This window comes from Sapajus apella, unplaced genomic scaffold (genome assembly GCF_009761245.1).
Source record: "Sapajus apella isolate SASKATOON/1434 unplaced genomic scaffold, GSC_monkey_1.0 scaffold19, whole genome shotgun sequence".
NCBI lineage: Eukaryota > Metazoa > Chordata > Mammalia > Primates > Cebidae > Sapajus > Sapajus apella.
The window spans coordinates 29,573,570-29,590,762 of record NW_022436959.1 but is presented as its reverse complement, the minus strand read 5'-3'; the positions used below and the strand labels follow the sequence as shown (position 1 = coordinate 29,590,762).

The 17,193-nt window shown below is 39.9% G+C and overlaps 1 protein-coding gene across 2 annotated transcripts in view; it reads left to right on the top strand.

Moving 5' to 3' along the window:
• UMAD1 (UBAP1-MVB12-associated (UMA) domain containing 1) overlaps positions 1 to 17,193 on the top strand; it is a 244,108-nt gene that overhangs the window by 478 nt on the left and 226,437 nt on the right. The window lies entirely within an intron of this gene.

Sequence of the window (17,193 nt, the reverse complement as noted above, 5' to 3'; positions counted from 1 at the left end):
CTCCCTTAGCTGCGTCACTCTACTTAAGTTTCTCCACCTTTAAGAAGAGAGATTGGCCCGATTACTTCTAAGATTTTTTTTTTTTTTTAGCCCAGACAACCTGGCTACACTGCGGTGGTGCCGGTTCTCTCACTCCACTACCCCATCTGTTTTGGCAGCCAGTAGAAGCACTTAAGAATAGGTAATGGGGAAGGACCACTGACCAGGACCAGAGGAAACAAGCTTAAATCGTTGTTATACCCTGAACCAGTGTTCCCCGAGCTACGGTTCCCCCTTCTGAGGCGTATTTTCCCCATCAGAAAAACGAAGGGTTAGGCGGAATGATTTGCAAGGTCCCAGCTGACTCTTAACTTTTGGCCATTTGCTTGACGCAACAGTTTAAACCCCCCACCCCACCCCCAGCAGTCTTTCTGTTGTTGTCCTCCGCAACCCGAGACTCTGGAGGGCGATCTAGAGGTCTGGAAGATAACCCCTTCCAGGGAGATTTGGAGGTAGTCACCAGTCTGTCCCTGGCTATCTTGTGACCCGAAGCCGGCGGCCTTGCCAGGAATATTCTAGAATGAGTGCACATAAAAATACCTTCAAACGGTGCTGTGGAATTTGGACAGACGCTTTAATTGGTTGTTATAACGTTGTGGAAACTGAGTCTGTGATTTTACCCAAAACTACAGAATTGTCATCGTTCATATTCCCTAAGCAAAAAAGATCCGGTTTGAGACTTAACGTGGCAATTTAAGATTGGAATCTGATGTATGATAATTAAATGATAGTCTGCCTCAGTGTTAACTTAGCACTTAATAGGTTTGTCTTAGTTTTACTCACTAATAGTAGTTTAAAGGATTTCGTTAAACAGATGTAGAATGTGTATCAGTGGTGTATAGAAAGTGGTGGTTGTATTGGTGCAAGTCAGTAAAGTTCATTTTATATATCTGCATAAAGCCTTAAGTCTTTTATACCTTAGCATTGCCTTGCAAAGTACGTTGATGTGCATTATATAGGGGAGAGAACACACATGAGAGTCTTCAATGTAATAGTTTTTTTTTTTTTTTGTTTTTTTTTTTTTGAGACAAGATCTCGCTCTGTCAGCAAGATTGGAGTGCAGTGGCATGATCATAGCTCACTGCAACTTTTAACTCCTAGGCTCAAGCGATCCTCTCACCTCAGCCTGGCAAGTAGCTGGGACTATAGGCGTATGCCACCACACCCAGCTAATTAAAAAAAATTTTTTTTGTACAGATGGGGTCTTGCCATATTGCCTAGGCTTATCTCAAACTCCTGGGCTCAAGCGATCCGTCCCTCTCTCCTCTACATCCCAAAGTACTGGAATTACAGGTATGATCCTCTCAGCCTGTAATAGCAATTTTTTTTTTTTTTTTAAAGAGCCGTCCTGAGAGCACCAAATGCTAATGTTGTTTCCTTGCAGTTAAAAAGACCACTTTTAAGCAAAGGCTTTCTTTTAAAACAGGGAGATGAGCAAGAAGATAATTTGAAACAAATTTTTTGCTTATTTTTGAGTCACTTAAAATGTTATGAAATATATGATATACAGAAAAGAGTATAGATAGCCGATTTGCATAGTTTTGAGAGAAATGAATTGAATCCATGGGGCCTGTCATTCAGCCGAAGAAATGGAAATTTACCAGTTACCAGTAAATTATACCAGTCTACACTTACCCAATTAGGTCCTTCTCACTACAGCCGTAAGTAAACACACTATCTTGAAATTTGTGTTAAGGTTCCTAAGCTTTTCTACATAATTTTATTACATACGTAGTCATTTCTAAATGGTACGTTGTTTAGTATTGCCAGTCTTTGACCTTTATGTAAATGGAAACGTTACGTATCTTCTGACTTGTTTCTTCTGCTTTTGAGATTCATCTATGTTGAATGTATATATATATATATATATATATATATATAGTCACAGGTAGTTAGGCATGAGCCGGGCAGTAGTGAGCTCTCCCCTAACCTACTAGAAATGTCCGGCAATGGTTTGGCAATTATCGAATTGCCTCTCTAGAAATGATAATTTGGGTTGGGTGCAGTGGCTCACGCCTGTAATCCCAGCACTTTGGGAGGGTGAGGCAGGCGGATCACCAGGTCAAGATATCGAGACCATCCTTGCCAACATGGTGAAAACCTATCTCTATTAAATATACAAAAATTAGCTGGGTGTGGTGGCGTGCGCCTGTAGTCCCAGCTACTCAGGAAGCGGAGGCAGGAGAATCGCTTGAACCCGGAAGGCGGAAGTTGCAGTGAGCCGAGATCGCGCCACTGCCCTCCAGCCTGGCTACAGAGCGATACTCCGTCTTAAAATAATAATTCGAGCGCCAGGGAGAGGCCATTTCTTTTTTTTTTTTTTTTTTTTTTTTTGAGATGGAGTTTCGCTCTTGTTACCCAGGCTGGAGTGCAATGGCGCGATCTCGGCTCACCGCAACCTCCGGGGAGAGGCCATTTCTAATGGTCCACACCTGTTATCAAAATGTTTATCGAATGCAGACCCAAGGGAGAAACAGCTTTCTGGGCCTGCATGTTAAGAGACAAAAATGGTAAAGTATGATCTTCCTGGTACACTCCACCGGAAAAAGGAAGAAAGTCTCAGATGGGCGTTCGTGTAATCCCGTAACCACACTACCCAAGGGTAAGGAGGGCTCTGCGCATGCGGGCAGCCCAGCCTAAGGGAAGAAGCATGGGAAAGAGGCGGGTGTAAAAAAGCTTTACATTCCTGCTTGGGTCTCTAACAGGTACACCTTCGTTTCTTTACTGTTTAGGGCCTTTTTAAGTAAACTTCCATTCCTGCTCTGGAACTTGCTTGGATCTCTTTTTCTGCTTTGTGGCCCTCAGTCAAATTATTTCTTCTGAGGAGGCAAGGACTGAAGTTCCTGTGGACCCGTAAGGATAGGCCACCGGTAACTTGGGGTAACTTGGATGTTTGCCGCCAGTAACAAAATGATTTCCCCAAATGGTGGTATTTACCCTGTTACCTGGAGTATAAGAGAGTTACAGTTAATGTATATTATTGGCAACCCTTGAAGTTTTTTTCCCCAGTTTGATGGATATGAAATGGTTTTTTGCCGTGACCTTAATTGTACTCCCTGATTACTGATAGGTTTGAACATCTTTTCAGATTTTTATTGGCTATTTATGTTTTAATTTTTTCCTTGATTTTTCTTTTTCTTACTGACTTTTAAGAGCGTTTTATTAGTGGAATATTGTAATGGTACAAAATGTTGTGCTTTTTTGGCCTATCTTTCCATTTCCTTCTTCTTTTTTTTTTTTTTTTTTTTTTTTTTTCTTATAAATTAGAAAGAGCCCTTTTGCCGGGCGCGGTGACTCATGCCTGTAATCCCAGCACTTTGGGAGGCTGAGGTGGGCGGATCAAGAGGAGAACAGATCGAGACAACCCTGGCCAAAATGGTGAAACCTCGTCTCTACTAAAAATACAAAAATTAGCTGTGCGTGGTAGCACGCGCCTGTAGTCCCAGCTACTTGGGAGGCTGAGGCAGGAGAACTGCTTCAACCCGGGAGATGGAGGCTGCAGTGAGCCGAGATCGTGCCACTGCACTCGAAGCGACACTCTGTCTCAAAAAGAAAAAAAAAAAAAGCTCTTTTAATATAGTTAAACATTTTCCCCCTTAAGTTTAATATAGGAAAAAAGTCAATTAAAATCTCATTTATGAACTCTTTTGTACATCATACTCTTAAAGGTATTCTATTTTTCCTAAAATTCTTAGTTTTGCCTTTCATATTTAATAGTCCGTCATCTAGAATTCACTCTTTATGTATGTTGTCAGATGGATCTCCAGTTTCTTTGTTTTGTTTTAATTTCAGTTGTCCTAACGTGATTTCACTGTATCACCTTTTTGTCACTGACCTTCACATGTCACCTTAAATTTACAGATACATGTGGAGTCGATTCTGTTCTGTGGATCTAGTTTTCTGTCCCTGAACCACTACCTGTTTTCTTTAATAGTGTAGCCTTATCGTAAGTTTTGATGTCTGGGGCTGTGTTCTTCAGGAATGTCTTGGTTATTTTTGTCACTTTACTGTTCCATGTAGAATATAGCTTATTAATTTCCATGAAAAACTGTTGGAATTTTGATCAAAATTGTGTTGAATCCTTAGATGTATTTCAGAAGTAACAGCTGAATGTCATCTATTACTATCCTTGAGCTATTTTGGTCCTCTTAAAATCTTTCCAAAAAGTCTCAAACTTTTCTGTATAAGAGTTTTGACTTTTAGCTTATATTTACTCCTAGATACCTTGTTTTTGTTGCTGTTATGAATGGTATCATTTTTTAAATTGAAGATTTTAACTGATTGTTTTGGTATATAGAAACGCCATTTTAAGAATTTTCTATGAGTTTTTTTGAAATTTTCTATTCATATTTGAATAATTATAGTTTTGTTTCGTAAGAATTCTTACATATGTTATTTATTTTTCTTACCTAGTATAGAGCCTTCAGTACTATTTTGAATAGAAATAGTGTTTAAGTCAAGATGGGTTTGGCTGCACAAATGAAAGTATCTTTAATGCACAAATGCTCATTCTCACACGTGAAAGAAGTTCACAGCTATGTAACTTAGTACGTATGTGGTAGTGCCACTAAGATCTTAGGCCCCCAGGTTCTTTCTGTGTTCCTGTACGTTCAACATCTAGTTCCATATTTATGGTCACCTTATAGGCCAGGTAAGTGGTGGAGCTTCAGCCATTGAGTAAATCCACATTGCACGTGGCAGAGAAGTGGTCAGGCAAGAGTATACCTTCATGAGATTCAGCTTCTTTTAAGGAGCATTCCTCGAAGTCCTTCCCAACCTAAATTTCTATTAGGTTAAGGAATTTTCCTTTTATTCCTAGTTTGATAAGAGTTTTAATTGAATGGTTACAGAATTTGATCAGATGCATTTTTTGCCTTAATTGAGATGATTGAAATGAGTATATATTTTTCAATGTTGAACCAAGCTCACATTCCTGAAAGCTTGGTTATGATATATTGTCTTTATTATATATTCCTGGATTTGATTTGCTGTTGTTTTTGTTTAGGATTTTTTAAGAAAATCCATATTCATGAGAGAGATTGGCCTGAATTTTCCTTTTTTGTATAGTCCTTGTCAAAATACGGTGTTATGGTTATGAGGCAGGAGAATTCCCTAAACCCTTTGTGTGATTAGCAACCAGGGTGTGGCACGTTTGCTCAGCTGCCATGCATTCAAACCCATTAAGGGTGGAGGATCGTGCAGGTGAGCAGGTGCAGGAGCTGGTGTGAGTGATTTTGGGCTTTCACCCCATGGCAGTGACTAGGGGTGTTACAGTGCCTTTTTAGCCCTGCCGTCTGGGGATGGCTTAAGTGTTAAGTAGCTCAGTGGAGTCAGTGTGACAGCCTTTTTGGGTTCCCACACCTAGTACATCCTGAATTCTTGTCTAGCACCCAGGAGGAATCAGGTTACATGGACTTGAAAGATGGTGAATGTGGGCATTTTATTAAGTGATGGAGGTGACTCTTAGTGGGATGATGATATGGTTTGGCTGTGTCCCCACCCAAATCTCATCTTCAGTTGTAGCTCCTATAATTCTCAAGTGTTGTGGGAGGGACCCTACAAGAGGTAACTGAATCATGGGGACAGTTTCTGCCATACTGTTCTTGTGGTAGTGAATAAGTCTCATGAGAGCTGATGCTTTTATAAGGGGAAGCCCCTTTCGCTTGATGATTATTATTTTTTTTTATTCTCTCTTGTCTGACGCCATGTAAGATGTACCTTTTGCCTTCCACCATGATTGTGAGGCCTCCCCAGCCATGTGGAACTGTGAGTCCATTAAACCCCTTTTTCTTTATAAATTTCCCAGCAGTATGAAAATGAACTAATACACATGGGGAGTTGGAGAGGGAATGGAGTGGGAAGTCCTGGAGTTCAGCTGTTTTATGACCAATCTCCTCTCTGATCATCCCCAGCCACACTCCCCTCTACACTCAGATGCTTCCTCAGGTGTGCCATTCTGCTGCTCTGCCACTCTTCTGCTTGTGGAGCATGGGGTTTAGGGTTTACATGGGCACAGAATAGGGAGGCGTAGTGGGCCAAAAGGCAATATGTGAGTGTAAAAACAGCCTGTCCACATTTAGGGTTGTGGGTCCAGGCTTGATGGTGGAGCCCTTGCCAGGGACCCTGCCCTTCTGCCTCCTTTCCATATTAGTTATACTAGTTCTGTGAAATTAGTGTGGAGTGTTTCTTTTATTTATTCTCCAAGATTGTATATAAAACTGAAATTATCGAGTGTTTGGTAGCGTTTACCTGTAAAACCTTATAGATTGGTATAATTGTCTTTGACTATAGCTTTAGATATTTCCCACAAGTTTTCATAAGTAGACGGTCATTAAATTCTAAGTATTTGCTAGTTTCCAGCATATTTCTTTTTTGATCCATGGGTCATTTTTGTTTCAAAATGTATAGGTTTTATTATAGCTATTTTGATAATTCCCAATGAAATACGTTATGATCTGAGGGTGTGGTTTGTTAATTCTTTGAAATTATATGGGACTAATTATTTGAAATTATATGAGGCTTGCTTTAAGTCTTATTAGGAACATGGACAATTTTTCAGGTGTGCTTGGCAAAAAAAGAATGTATTTTCCAGTTGTTGGATCCAGTGTGTGAAGTGTAGTGTTCACATAGTTCTATTCTTTTTTTGTCTGCTTAATGTCTCTGTTGATAAATGTGTGAAATATCCTATAGATGGTAGCATTGTCAGATTTCTCCTTGAAGCTGTGATAACTGTTGCCAGATAGATAGATAGATAGTTTTTTTTTTTTTTTTTTTTAGAGACAGGGTCTTACTCTGTTGCTGAGGCTGGAGCACAGTGGCGTGATCTTGGTTCACTGCAGCGTTAAACTCCTGAGCGCAAGTGATCTTGCCTCAGCTTCCCAGCGGAGACTATAGGTACATGCCATCACACCCAGCTGATTAAAAATAAAATCTTTCTTTTGTAGAGATGGGGGTCTTGCTTTGTTGCCCAGGCTGGTCCTTAACTGCTGGAATCAAGCAAGCCTCCCTCCTTGCCCTCCCAGAGTGCTAAGATTACAGGTGTGAGTCACTGTGCCAGGTCTGGCTTTATAGTTTTTTTGGTTGTCGTTTTCTACTATTATAGATATGCCAGTTGTCTTTTGGTTAGAATTTATTTTTTTTATCTTTTCCATCCTGTGTCTCACCTAGGAGAGACAAGACCCAAGGGCTTGGTTGTTCCTTTCCTCATCTCTTTTGTGGCTCAGCTGACAGCTGGGTTGGCAGGTCTCAGCTGTAGGTAAGAACAGGCTGATACCAGCCAGTGGTCACTTCCTTCTAAACCAGGAGGTTTCCTTCTTCATAAAGAAGTCACTTGCTTCTAAATGAGGAGATTTCCATTAGGACATAATTACTTGGATGTATGGGGATGGATTCCTCTCTAAGAGAGCACTAATGTTTGACAGATCATGAGTGATTTGCTACTTCCCTGCTTAGAGTTTTCTCCAATAAGCCTTAGATTTTATGCTGTTATTCTTTCTATTATTAATTTATTTTTATTTATTTACCTATTTACTTTCAGTTCTGGGGTACATGTGCAAAACATGCAGGTTTGTTACATAGGTATACACGTGCCATGGTGGTTTGCTGCATCCATCACCCCATCATCTACATTAGGTATTTCTCCTAATGCTATCTCTCCCCAATCCTTCCACCCCCTGCTATCCCTCCCTTAGCCCCCTACCCTCCGACAGGCCCCGGTGTGTGATATTCCCCTCCTGCTGTCAATGTGTTCTTATTGTTCACCCACTTGGGAGTGAGAACATGCAGTGTTTGATTTTCTGTTCTTGTGTTAGTTTGCTGAGAATGATGATTTCTAGCTTCACCTGTGTCCCTGCAAAGGACATGAACTCATCCTTTTTTATGGCTGCATAGTATTCCATGGTATATATGTGCCACATTTTCTTTTTCCAGTCTATCATTGATGGGCATTTGGGTTGGTTCCAAGTCTTCGCTATTGTGAACAGTGCCACAATAAACATACATGAGCGTGTGTCTTTATAATAGAATGATTTATAATCCTTTGGGTATATACCCAGTAATGAGATTGCTAGGTCAAATGCTATTTCTATTTCTAGATCCTTGAGGAATCATCACACTATCTTCCATAATGGTTGAACTAATTTGCACTCCCACCAACAGTGTAAAGCGTTCCTATTTCTCCACATTCTTTCCAGCATCTGTTATCTCCTGATTTTTTTAATGATTGCCATGAGATGGCATGACATGGTATCTCAATGTGGTTTTGATTTGCATTTCTCTAATGACCAGTGATGATGAACTTTTTTTCATATGTTTGTTGGCTGCAAAAATGTCTTCTTTTGAAAAGTGTTTGTTTGGAGTTATTTCTTGTAAATTTGTTTAAGTTCTTTGTAGATTTTGGTTACTAGCCCTTTGAAAGATGGGTAGATTGCAAAAATGTTTTCTCATTCTGTTGGTTGCTGGTTCACTCTAATTATAGTTTCTATTGCTGTGTAGAAGCTCTGGAGTTTAATTAGATCCCACCTGTCTATTTTGGCTTTTGTTGGCATTGCTTTAGGTGTTTTAGTCATGAAGTCCTGCCCATGCCTGTGTCCTGAATGGCATTGCCTAGGTTTTCTTCTAGGGTTTTTATGGTGTTAGGTCTTATATTCAAATATCTAATCCATCTGGAGTTAATTTTTGTATAAAGTTTAAGAAAGGGATCCAGTTTTAGCTTTCTGCATATGGCTAGCCAGTTTTCCCAACACCATGTATTCAATAGGGAATCCTTTCTCCATTGCTTGTTTTTATCAGGTTTGTCAAAGATCAGATGGCTGTAGATATGTGGTGTCATTTCTAAGGCCTCTGTTCTGTTCCATTGGTCTATGTCTCTGTTTTGGTATCAGTACCATGCTGTTTTGATTACTACAGTCTTGTAGTATAGTTTGAATTCAGGTAGTGTGATGCCTCCAGCTTTGTTTTTTTTTTTTTTTTTTTTTTTGCTTAAGATTGTCTTGGCTATGCAGGCTGTTTTTTGGTTCCATATGGAGTTTAAGGTGTTTTTTTCCCAATTCTGTGAAGAAGGTCAATGTAGCTTGATGGGGATAGCGTTGAATCTATACAATACTTTGGGCAGTATGGCCATTTTCACGATATTGATTCTTCCTAACCATGAGCATGGAATGTTTTTCCATCTGTTTGTGTCCTCTCTGATTTCCGTCGGCAGTGGTTTGTAGTTCTCCTTGAAGAGGTCCTTCACGTCCCTTGTTAGTTGTATTCCTACACATTTTATTGTTTTTGTAGCAATTGTGAATGGGAGTTCCCTCATGATTTGGCTCACTGTTTGTCTGTTATTGGTATATAGGAATGCTTGTGATTTTTGCACATTGATTTTATATCTTGAGACTTTGCTGAAGTTGTTCATCAGCTTAAGGAGATTTTGGGCTGAGACGATGGGGTCTTCTAAATATACAGTCATGTTTTCTGCTAATAGAGACAATTTGACTTTCTCTTTTCCTAATTGAATACCCTTTATTTCTTTTCTTGCCTGATTGCTCTGGCCAGAATTTCCAATACTATGTTGAATAGGAGTGGTGAAGAGAGGGCATCCTCGTCTTGTGCTGATTTTCAAAGGGAATGCTTCCAGTTTTTGCCCATTCACTATGATATTGGCTGTGGTTTGTCATATATAGCTTTTTTATTTTGAGGCATGTTCCATCGATACCTGGGTTATTTAGAGTTTTTAGCATGAAAGGCTGTTGGATTTTGTTGAAGGCCTTCTCTGCATCTATTGAGATAATCATGTGGTTTTTGTCTTTGGTCTGTTTAAGTGATGGATTACATTTATAGATTTGTGTATGGTGATCCAGCCTTGCATCCCAGGGATGAAGCCGACTTGATCGTGTTGGATACGCTTTTTGATGTGCTGCTGGATTCAGTTTGCCAGTATTTTATTGAGAGTTTTTGCATCAATTTTCATTATGGATATTGGCCTGAAATTTTCTTTTTTAGTTATGTTTCTGCCAAATTTTGGTATCAGGATGATGTTGGTCCCATAAAATGAGTTAGGGAGGATTTTCTCTTTTTGTATTGTTTGGAATAGTTTCAGAAAGAATGGTACCAGCTCCTCTTTGTACCTATGATAGAATTCGCCTTCAAACCCATCTGGTCCTGGACTTTTTTTGGTTGCTAAGCTATTAATTACTGCCTCAACTTCAGAGCTTGTTGTTGATCTATTCAGGGGTTCAACTTCTTCCTGGTTTAGTCTTGGGAGGGTGTAAGTGTCCAGAAATTTATCCATTTCTTCTGGATTTACTGGTTGATTTGCATAGAGGTGTTTGTAGTAATCTCTGATGGTAGTTTGTATTTTTGTGCTATCAGTGGTGGTATCCTCTTTATCATTTTTTATTTGCATCTGTTTGATTCTTCTCTCTTTTCTTTTTTATTAGTCTGGCTAGTGGTCTATCTATTTTGTTGATCTTTTCAAAAAACCAACTCCTGGATTCATTGATTTTTTTGAAGGGTTTTTTTTTGTGTCTCTGTCTCCTTCATTTTTGCTCTGATCTTGGTTATTTCGTGTCTTTCCCTCTAGTTCTTTTAATCGTGACATTAGGGTGTTGATTTTTGATCTTTCCTCGTTTCTTTTGTTGGCATTTAGTGCTATAAATTTTCCTCTAGACACTGCTTTAAATGTGTCCCAGTGATTCTGCTATGTTGTGTCTTAATTCTCATTCGTTTTGAACAACATTTTATTTCTGCCTTCATTTCATTATTTATCCAGTAGTCATTCAGGAGCAGGTTGTTCAGTTTCCATGTAGTTGTATGGTTTTGAGTGAGGTTCTTAATCGTGAGTTCTAATTGATTGCACTGTGGTCTGAGAGATTGTTTGTTATGATTTCCATTTTTTTTGCATTTGCTGAGGAGTGTTTTACTTCCAATTATGTGGTCAATTTTAGAATAAGTGCAACGTGGTGCTCAGAAGAATGTATATTCTCTGGATTTGGGGTAGAGAGTTCTGTAGATGTCTATTAGGTCTACTTGGTCCAGATCTGAGTTCAAATCCTGGATATCCATGTTAATTTTCTGTCTTGATAATCTGTCTAATATTGACAATGGGATGTTAAAGTCTCCCACTATTATTGTGTGGGAGTCTAAGTCTCTTTGTAGGTCACTAAGAATTTGCTGTATGTATCTGGGTGCTCCTGTATTGGGTGCATGTATGTTTAGGATAGTTAGCTCTTCTTGTTGCATTGATCTCCTTACTGTTATGGAATGCCCTTCTTTGTCTCCTTTGATCTTCGTTGGTTTGAAGTCCATTTTATCAGAGACTAGGATTGCAACCCCTGCTTTGTTTTGCTTTCCATTTGCTTGGTAAATCTTCCTCCATCCCTTTATTTTGAGCCTATGTTTGTGTTTGCACGTGAGATGGGTCCCCTGAATACAGTACACTGATGGGCCTTGACTCCATCAAATTGTCTTCTGTGTGTTTCAGTTGGGGCATTTAGTCCATTTACATTTAGGGTTAATATTGTTATGTGTGAATTTGATCCTGCCATTTTGATGCTAGCTGGTTGTTTTGCCCATTAGATGATGAAGTTTTTTCATAGTGTCGATGGTCTTTACAGTTTGATATGTTTTTGCAGTGGCTGGTATTGTTCGTTCCTTTTCATGTTTAGTGCTTCCCTCAGGAACTCTTGTAAGGCAGTCCTGGTGGTGATGAAATCTCTCAGCAATTGCTTCTCTGTAAAGGATTTTATTTCTCCTTCACTTGTGAAGCTTAGTTTTGCTGGATGTGAAATTATGGGTTGGAAATTCTTTTTTTTAAGGATGTTGAATATTGGCCCCCACTCTCTTCTGGCCTGTAGGGTTTCTGTGGAGAGATCTGCTATGAGTCTGATGGGCTTCCCTATGTGGGTAACCTGACCTTTCTTTCTGGCTGCCCTTAGCATTTTTTCCTTCATTTCAACCCTGGTCAGTCTGATGATTATTGGCCTTGGGGTTGCTCTTCTTGAGGAATATGTTTGCAGTGTTCACTGTATTTCCTGAATTTGAATGTTGGCCTGTCTTGCTAGGTTGGGGAAGTTCTCCTGGATAATGTGTTGAAGAGTGTTTTCCTACTTGATTTCATTCTTCCTGTCACTTTTCAGGTACACTGATCAAATGTAGATTAGATCTTTCACATAATCCCATATTTCTTGGAGGCTTTGTTAATTTATTTTCACTCTTTTTTTCTCTAATCTTGCTTTCTCACTTATTTCATTGAGTTGATGATCTTTAATCTCTGATATTCTTTCTTCCACTAAATCTATTTGGGTATTGAAACTTGTGTATATTTCATGAAGTTCTCATGCTGTGTTTTCAGCTCCATCAAGTCATTTACGTTCTTTATGCTTGTTCTAGTTAGCAATTTGTCTAACCTTTTTTCAAGGTTCTTAGTTTCCTTGCATTGGGTTACAACATGCTCCTTTAGCTCTGAGAAATTTGTTATTACCCACCTTCTGAAGCCTGCTTTTGTCAGTTCATCAAACTCATTCTTTATCCAGTTTTGTGCCCTTGCTGGTGAGGAGTTGAGATCCTTTGGAGGAGAAGAGACGTTCTGATTTTTGCTGATTTCAGCCTTTTTTGCAATGGTTTCTTCCCATCTTTGTGGATTTATCTACCTTTGGACTTTGAAGTTGGTGACTTTTGCTTGGGGCCTCTGAGTGGATGTCCTTTCTGTTGATGTTGAAGCTACTTCTTTCCTGTTGTTAGTTTTCCTTCTACAGTCAGGTCCCTCTGCTGCAGATCTGCTGGAGTTTGCTAGAGGTCCACTCCAGATTCTGCTTGCCTGGGAATCACCAGTGGGGTTGTAAAACAGCAAAGATTGCTGTCTATTCCTTCCTCTGGTAGCTTTTTCCCAGATAGGTACCCTCCAGATGTCAGCCAGAGCTTTCCTGTATGAGGTGTCTCCCACTGAGGATACATGGGGTCAGGGAGCCACTTGAGGAGGCAGTCTGTCCCTTATCAGAGCTCAAGCACTGTGCTGGGAGATTCGTTGCTCCCTTCAGAGCTGGTGGGTAGGAATGTTTAAGTCTGCTGAAGTAGAACCCACAACTGCCTCTTTTCTCAGGTGCCCTGTCCCAGGAAGGTGGGGGCTTCATTTATAAGTCCCTGACGGGCTGCTGCCTTTTTCAGAGATGCCCTGCCCAGCAAGAAGGGAGTCCAGTTGACAGTCTGCCTGCAGAGGCCTTGCTGAGCTGCTGTGGGCTCCACCCAGTTGTTGTGTAAACTTCCTGGTGACTTCGTTTACACAGTGAAGTTAAAACAGACCAAAGTTACTTTGGGTCAAGACAGAACCTGTAATTTCATTTACCTTTTCCCAATTTTTATGTTGTCTAGATAGTTAGTTCTGTTTTGATTTCTTACAATCCCACAATTTACATTCTTGTAACTCTACAATTAGACATTATTAATGCTTTATACAGTTAATATTTACTTGATATTACCCATATATTTATCATTTTCTTTACTTAATATTTATTTTTACAGCTTCGTCAGTTCATGTTTGTGTTTTTCTGAATGTTTATTTCATTTGAGTTCTCAAAGCATAGTTTTATTATCTTTCTGTGGTATAGAATTCTAAATGGAAGGTTAATTTCTCCCAAAACTACTATAATGATAATATTTTACTCTTGTAATGTCTGCTTTGTTTTAAATTGTGATTTTGCTGTAGGCTTTCATGTCTTGTTATTTCCTTGATTTTCAATTGTAAGAAGATGGTAATGATGGCTACACAACAATGTGAATGTACCTAGTGCCACTAAACTGTACACTTAAAAATGGTTTAAATGATAAATTTTATGTTATTTATTACCACAATTAATAAGTAAAACAAAGTTTAAGCTGGCTAAAGTGGCAATGTTATTTGTACCAGAAGCACCTTGATTTACTAATCAAGCCATGCTGCATCCTGAACCCAGAATGGTCCGCCTAAAATATCAAACTGATCACTCTCCATCCGTTGATTTCCTCCAGCATCGTTACTAAGTCCAACCTCCTTGGCATGGCATATAAGAGAGACATTCCAGGTTCTGGCCTTGACTTACCTTTACGTTTAATGCTGTTCCCTCCCAACAATTTATTATAACCTTTGCTGAGATCTTGGCTAATGTATAAGTCAGATTTGTTATACTCAGCAACTAGCAGAATCCCCATATTGGCGCTCTTAAAAGAGCATTTGTGATACGAAAAGCCAGGTATGTGACCCTTCAGCAACCCTTCTGTAACCAAGTAGAAAGCCAAAAGCAATACCAGAGCACATTTTTCTGGTAATATATTAAATCAGACATTCAGAGAAATCACTCCCTGTACAGTTTATCTAAAAAAGTTAAATATTTTTAACATATTTTAAAAATATACAGCTGAATCAATAAAATATTTTTAAAATTACATAGAAACCGCCGGTGGCTCACGCCTGTAATTCTAGCACTTTGGGAGGCCGAGGTGGGTGGATCACCTGAGGTCAGGGTTCAAGACCAGCCTGGCCATCATGGTGAAACCCCAGCTTAAAAAAAAAAAAAATTACATAGCAACCAGAAAGGACAAGGATCTACAAATCCACAAGAGTATATGCTAGTACTAGAGCTAATGTTGTTAAAACTGGAGAGTTCCCTGAACCTTTTCACAGGACATGTGACAAGGATGTGGCTTGTCTGTTTAGCTGTCTGGTCAAACCCCTTATGGGACGGGGAGTGTGCCACAACAGACAGGTGCAGGAGATTGGGCTAGTGCTTTTGGGCTGTGGCCCCATGGTAGCATTTGAGGGTGGGTGCCTACATGTGTTACAGTGCTCTTTTAGCTGTACTGTCCATAGATGGCTCACATGTTCACCAGTTCAGCGCCCTCTTGGTACACAGGTTCTTGTCTAGTATCTTGGAATAATCAGATTGCACGGACAAATTGAAGGATAGTAAATGTAGGGGATTTTATTGCCAGATGGAGGTGGCTGTCAGAGGGATGCATGGGGAGCTGGAAAGAGGATGGAGTAGGAAGGTGATCTTACCCTGGAGTCGGGCTGTCCCATGGCTGATCTACTCTCCGGCCATATCTGGCTGAATTCCTCTTGATGTTCAGATGCTCTTTCTCGTCTCTCTGCCATGCCACGCTGCTGCCCTTCTGCTTTTCTCTTCTTCTGCTCATGGAGCCTGGGGTTTGTGCTTTATACGGGTATAGGGTAGAGGAAGTGGCAGGCCAAAAGGCAACATTTTGGTGCGAAAGCAGGAATGCATGTTCCCATTTAGGGCTGTGGGTTTTCAGACTTGAGGGTTGGGTCTTTGCCGGGGAACTGCTCTTTTCTACCCAGTATTTCCCTGCCCCCTGTTCACATTATTTTCCCTGTGGCCACTGCTTTGGGTATGTTATTTTCCTGTCCTCACGTTGATCTCATTCTAGTACTTGTGAAGGAGAGACTGAGTCAGATTACTTTCGTCTCCTTCACTTAACTTTTTGTTGCTGGCAGTTTCTTGTTTCTGTGTCTAGTCGTGGAAGTCGGATGGATGTACACATTCTCTGGTTCACTCAGTTCCTGATGGCTAACAGGCATTCATCATATGAATGGCTGGGTGGAAATTGGGTCTTCCAAGTCTCAGACTTTAAAAGGTCTGTGAATGAGTTGAAGAATTAGGAGCAGTTTACAGTTCTTTGAACTTGAAATTCAACCTTCTTCTTTGCTCTGTTCAGAGTTTTTCCTGTCATGAACCCTGTTTTACAGAGTCCTCCTTGGGCAGTTACACACGATTCAAACCATTGCCCTCCTGACTTCTCCTTCCCTCCCCTTTCCTCTATCAAGAGCTGTGGTCTCTAAATGGAAGTGGAAGAAGACCTTGTCAGGGAGGGGTAGAAGGAAGTGGGGAGATCTAGTCCTGTAAGACTTGGGGTTTCTATGCAGTGGGATGTCTGGCAGTCCTTTTTTCTTATATTTTAGAATTAAGCTCAGGCAGTGGGGATGGACAATGTATTTTCCACAAATTCTTTGTGGTTCATGCTTCTGTTTTACATTGCTTGTTTGCTCACTTAGCCATTTATTCATTCCTTTGATAGAATTTCCGATGTATCATGGTAAGAGTACAGAAATGTACTCTGGTCGATTGTACTTCTTGGTCAATACTCATTGATCATGCAGTTCATGGACATTTGGCTCAGACTATGGCATATGGTCTCTTATTTTTAGTTGATACAGTTATTACCAATTTTTGTAGTATGTTTCTTTATGTACATTTTGTTGTAAAACAGCTGGCTCGCTTATTTACTCGGCAGTCTGAAGCAAGTTATTAGACAGCTAGCAATACTTTTTGACTAGACTAGAATGTGAGTAACATTTTGTATAGTTGATGCATGGTTGATGCTGGTTTTATACAGGACTTAGCACCTTGTTTTGTGCCCATTGACATTGTGAGAGGTGGTAGAGAAAAAGGATAAAGAGGCAGAAAGTAGATTGGTCAATTCCTTGAATTTGGAGAAAGTGCCTTGTCTAATTTTGTTTGTCTAGGACCTACCATAGTGCCTGGCCAATATTGGGCCCTCAAAAGATTTGGGTTGAATGAATTAAATAGTGAACAAACAAATGACTGACTGTTAAAAGAAGTTTATTCTTAAGTGGGGAGGAAGTAAGCCTTCTAATAATGTAGTTAGGCTATATTGAAAGTCAAATAATTTTTAGTTGGCAGTTTAGGGAATAATTCTTTTTGGATGTTGAATGTGATGGTTCCTATTATGTGTAAAACAATAAAATAAGCAAATAGAGTATATACATTTTTTTGAGATGGAGTCTCGCTCTCTCTGCTACGCTGGAGTGTGGTGGCACAATCTCAGCTCACTGCAGCCTCTGCCTCCAGGGTTCAAGTAATTCTCTTGCCTCAGCCTTCTAAGTAGCTGGGACTACAGGTGCACACCACCATGCCCGGCTAATTTTTTTCTATTAGCAAATATAGTATTTTAAAGACCCACACTGAGTAATGTTTTATTTATTTTAAAATTTATTCGTGGTTCCCCAGTGCTCTAGAGAGTTGTAAAGAGGTGTGACCTCACATCCCATGACTTCATTCTCCCCTAGGACATTATTTAGATGTGTCTATCTCACCTAAGATATTTGTTTTATGTGGAGAGATGCGTTTTGTTACAGTTGTCTGAAGTCTTTTGCAG